A 5896-nucleotide genomic window follows, 5' to 3' on the forward strand; every position below is an offset into this window, starting at 1 on the left:
ACCACAATAGCACCTGCTGCCAAGAACACCTAATACCAGCTGCAGCCACCAATCAACAATAGATACCACCTGCTGCCAAGAACACCTAATACCACCTGTTGCGACCAAACAGCAATAAATACCGCCTGCTGCTAAGAACACCTAATACCACCTGCAGCCACTAACCAACAATAGATACCACCTGCTGCCAAGAACACCTAATACCACCTGCAGCCACTAACCAACAATAGATACCACCTGCTGCCAAGAACACCTAATACCGCCTGCTGCCACCAACCTACAATAGATACCACCTGCTGCCAAGAACACCTAATACCAGCTGCAGCCACCAACTAACAATAGATACCACCTGCTGCCAAGAACACCTAATACCAGCTGCAGCCACCAACTAACAATAGATACCACCTGCTGCCAAGAACACCTAATACCAGCTGCAGCCACCAACCAACAATAGATACCACCTGCTGCCAAGAACACCTAATACCAGCTGCAGCCACCAACCAACAAAAGATACCACCTGCTGCCAAGAACACCTAATACCATCTGTTGCCACCAACCAACAATGCCATCTGCTGCCAAGAACACCTAATACCATCTGCTGCAACCAACCAGCAATAGATACCACCTGCTGCCAAGAACACCTAATACCACCTGCTGCCACCAACGAACAATAGATACCCCATGCTGCCAAGAACACCTAATACCATCTGCTGCCACCAACCAACAATGCCATCTGCTGCCGAGAACACCTAATACCACCTGCTGCCACCAACCAACAATAGATACCACCTGCTGCCAAGAACACCTAATACTATCTGCTGCCAAGAACACCTAATACCAGCTGCAGCCACCAACCAACAATAGATACCACCTGCTGCCAAGAACACCTAATACCATCTGCAGCCACAAATCAACAATAGATACCCCCTGCTGCCAAGAACATCGTATACCAACTGCTGCCACCAACCAACAATACCATCTGCTGCCAAGAACACCTAATACCACCTGTAGCCAGCAACCAACAATGGATACCACCTACTGCCAAGAACACCTAATACCACCTGCAGGTACCAACCAACAATAGATACCACCTGCTGCCAAAAACAACTGTTACTACCTGCTGCCTGCCACCAACCAACAATGGATACCACCTGCTGCCAAGAACACCTCTAGAACACCTTTCACGGCCGGCCGATATACGCCATCACCTGGGGCATAGAAGCTCGTGAACGGGCGCATAAATCTAACGTTTGTGCGCCCATTCACACGGCATGGGCCCCCGGCGTAAATGCGCCAAGGTCACGATGCCGTCGCCCCTTTCCCCTCCCTATTGCAGGCTCACCTCTGCTTTCCTCCTCGTTCTTTGCAATGGGAGGGGCGGGGTGGGGCGCAGCTAAGCGCCATCCCATCTCTTCCCACTGATGGCTATAGACAGGGGGCGGCAGCTTAGCTGCCAAACTCCCTCCCAACTACAGCCGCTGCCATAGACTCCCATAGGAGCCATGCAGCGGCCAACATATTCTGGCCCAAAAGATAGTTCCAGGACTATCTTTTGGGCCCGACATAAAAACGTCTGGCGCTATATTGGTTGGCCGGGCGCTTTTACGTCTCAGGAATATGGCCATGTAATCTGATGCATTAGAATCCAATGCATCAGATCACAGCGTGTATCGGCCGGCCGTGAAAGCGGCTGGCTGATATACGCTCATGGGAAACAGCCCTAACACATTTGTGTGGCTATAAGACGCACCAAGATTCAGACAACAGAAAGTAAGAACGTATTTAATCACAAGCATAACAACGGTAAATAGGGAACAAGTTACAAGGAAAGCCGATCCATACGTAAAAGTAGCGCACAGCCAGATAACATGAAAAGCAATGAGTTTATTACAATATTCCGAAGGCACAAAAACACAAAACATGTACAATAAAACCATTTAAAAACACTAAAACTACCCAGCGGGAATAGGCATGCAGCAGCATCTAAAGGATAAAGCAAACAGTGATACTCAGATTACACTAACTAATCAAAAGGTCCAATCTCCTAGAATAAACCCAACATCACAACCACTATTGGGGCAGTAATGTGACATACGAACAGGATATGAGAAGAGACGGACTAATAGATCTGGGGAAAAATATTTTAAGTCCCATAAACTCATTTTAGGGTATTTAACGAGATATCCCACGCAGGTGGAGTCCCATATGAAATGTTGAAAGCCCTTATTATTACCCTACCCGACCCTGGTAAGTCCCCAGATCAACCGTCACTCTGCTGTCCTACCTCCTTATTACATGCAGATATAAAGCTATATGATTAATCGCATCCGCTGCTGAAATCTGCATGAAAAATCTGCGCATGCCGGGGACATGAGGCCAAAGTCTTAGCTGCCCGACTATCAGAGGTTCTTCCGAATTTAATTGATAGAGATTAGAGATGAGCGAACGTACTCGGATAGGCACTACTCGTCCGAGTAATGTGCCTTATCCGAGTACCGCTGTACTCGTGCTCAAAGATTCGGGGCGCTCCGCTGCTGACAGGTGAGTCGGAGCGGGGAGCGGGGCAGAGCGGCCGGGAGAGAAGGAGAGAAAGATCTCCCCTCCGTTCCTCCCCGCTCTCCCCTGCAGCTCCCCGCTCCGCAGCGCGTCCCGAATCTTTGAGCACGAGTACAGAGGTACTCGGATAAGGCACATTACACGGACGAGTAGTGCCTATCCGAGTACGTTCGCTCATCTCTAATAGAGATCAAGTTTAGACCTGCCGATTTCTCGCTTGAACGAGCGAACAATTCATCATTGTCTCATACAAACAAGAATTCGTTCAGTCGGTCACAATCGCTGTATAAGTGCAGTTAAGGGTGCGTTCACAAGAGCGTATATCGGCTCGGTTTTCACGCCGAGCCGATATACATTGTGCTCACGTGCAGGGGGGGAGGCTGGAAGAGCCCTGGAGCAGGAACTGAGCTCCCGCCCCCTCTCTGCCTCCTCTCCACCCCTCTGCACTATTTGCAATGAAGAGAGGCGTGCGGGGCGGGGCCAATTCACGGACCTTAGCCCCGCCCCCGTCCCACCTCCTCTCATTGAAAATAGTGCAGAGGGGCAGAGAGGAGGCAGAGAGGGGGCGGGAGCCTCAGTTCCTGCTTCTGGCTCTTCCAGGCTCCCCCCCTGCAGATGAGGAGGACGTATATCGGCTCGACGTGAAAACCGAGCCGATATACGCTCTTGTGAACGCACCCTAAATCGAATGACTAGTGAACGCGCCAGCGATGATTCTTATGCCTGCAGGAAATGAGTGATGAGCGAATAGCGGATGATTTCTCGTTCATCGTTCCATCGTCGGCTGAGTTATACTGAACGATTAGCATTCATTTTCACTCGTTTGAATGATTTGTTTGAACAATAATCGTTCCGTAGAGAAGGGCCTTTAGGTTTATTGAAGGTTGAGAAACAGTTGATGGCACTCGACGGTTTTTTAGCAATATTTGAGGTCATGGCCCGAGAAACGCCTTCAGTGCTCCTCACTCTGGATACGAGGAGCCGTTTGACCACCGGAGTTGTCTTAGAGAGGTGCTCTTAATTTGTCTTGAATGCTTTTTTACCCTCTTCCATCATGGTCCTCTCTTCTTCACCATCAGCTCACATATATACATCGGGCTGTATTTCAACTCCTTTTAACATCACTAATGGTACCAGGCGGGGATGCCCACTGTCACCAATGATTTTTGCTTTAGTGATGGAGCCATTTGTCTGATTGATTCGCTTGTCCCCAGATATTTCTGGTATCACTATTACCAGAACCGACCACCGTATTGGCCTCTTTGTAGACAACATAATTTTGAGCATAACCTCACCAGAAACATCTCTCTAAGCTGTTTTGTGGACTATTGAGGAATTCAGCCACTAAGTCATTGATTCTTGGTGTGGGCATACCTCGACCACTTCAATTAAAATTAGAGGCCAAACGTGAAATTTCTTATTTAGATATTCTTCCTACCTTCCCGATTAGCCAATTAGGAACCATTAATTGTAATGTTCTATTATCTACCCTACAAAAAGATATTAAAAACTACACTAAACTATCGATCTCCTTGGTGAGTAGTAAATTGCTTACGAAAGATGTTGATATTACCCACAATACCCTACTCCTCCGTACCTTCCCATCCTTATTTCCAACGCTGTATTGATACGGATTCAAAAATTACTTCCAAAATGTATTTAGAAAAACCAAAGAGCAAGGGTCTCACCTAATATACGCCTCTAATATGCCTCTCAAGGAGGATTAGCTTGCCCACATGTGAAGAATTATTATTTGGCCTCACTACTAGACCAATTGAGGAGCTGGTGGTTGGACGACTCTGATAAGCACTGCGATGATATAGAAGCTACCATTACTGGATTTTTCAAACTGCATCCATTAACATATGTAAAGGAATATCTTCCTCTTTTGATGGTTTCCCACTCCGACCTGTAAATACCCTCTTGGAGATCATCCTGTGAGTTATCCCTGACATTAGGCTTAGAAGTTGGTATCTCAACAGTTGGTATATCAACAGTGATGGGACCTGATGGAAGGCTCATGGATGCTTCTCTCCGAAGATTCTATAAGTACCTCCAATTGTGACATTTTATCTTGTTGTTAAACCTTTCAGGATGCCCTCCTAGAACTTTATATGAATCCTTTTTTTCTAATTCACACTAAAGGTATAACTGGAACCTACACCGCACTTTCCCTTAATTGTAATTCCCGTTTTCAGAAAGAACTGAGAAAGGGAATTTCAGGAGACCTTTAATGAGGACCAATCAGTTAAGTGCTAAGACCTCTTGTTGTGCTAATCATTAAGAAGACGTTTATATAGGTGGCATCTACCGCTTGTCTGAAATGCTTCCTGGTACTTCTGGTTTGTGTTGGAGATGTTATGGACAAGTTGGATCTCTGTTACATATCTGGTGGTCATGTGAAATCCTTAAACCTCTATGGGATCAGATTTACTTCCCACTGCATTCAATTTTGACTTTCGATGGGGCCCTAATGTGGCCCTATTATCATTAGCTGTAGAGGATATTATTTTTGCTGGCCTTACTATATTGTCTCATCTCCTAATAGTAACTAGGGCTTCTATTGCTATGAAATGGAAAACTACGGCTAGATCGACTTTTTGCTGTTATTCAAAATAACTGCTTAATGGAAAACTTATTGCTTCCAGATTAGACCAACTAGAGGCATACAAATGTAATAGGGTAAATGGGACAATGGAACAATACCTCTACAGCGCCACCTATTGGAAGGCAGCATTTCTGCAAGCCAATGTCAGACTTTTTAGCAAGCCTTGTAACAATGACTGGGAATTATAAGCCAAAGCCACAATCTTCTCCAGAAGGAAAAGCTAACCGTGCACAGACAGACAGAAATGCTGCCTTCCAATAGGTGGCGCTACAGAGGTATTGTTCCATTTTGCATTTGCATATTTCCCCCAGGAGCATGGATGGCCTTATAAGTCTCCTCACACCTTCTAAGTGCTCTCCTTAAGGAGTAACGGTACCCTTCCTGACCCAATGTAAATGGGTGAAATGGCTTCAATTCTCTGGTTAAGATATTGCAGTGCTTAAATACAAATTAGAGGACAATGTGTATAAATATATTAGGGGACAATACAAGGATCTCTCCGATGATCTGTTTATACCCAGGACTGTGACGGTAACAAGAGGGCATCCTCTACTGTTAGAGGAAAAAAGGTTTCATTACCAACATAGAAGGGGGTTCTTTACTGTAAGAGCAGTGAGACTGTGGAACTCTCTGCCTGAGGACGTGGGGATGGCAAAATCCATAGAGGAGTTTAAGAGGGGAGTAGATGTCTTTCTACAGCGCTATGTTATTACAGGATATAGACATTAAATA

The sequence above is a fragment of the Eleutherodactylus coqui genome, unplaced genomic scaffold, assembly GCF_035609145.1.
Source record: "Eleutherodactylus coqui strain aEleCoq1 unplaced genomic scaffold, aEleCoq1.hap1 HAP1_SCAFFOLD_36, whole genome shotgun sequence".
NCBI lineage: Eukaryota > Metazoa > Chordata > Amphibia > Anura > Eleutherodactylidae > Eleutherodactylus > Eleutherodactylus coqui.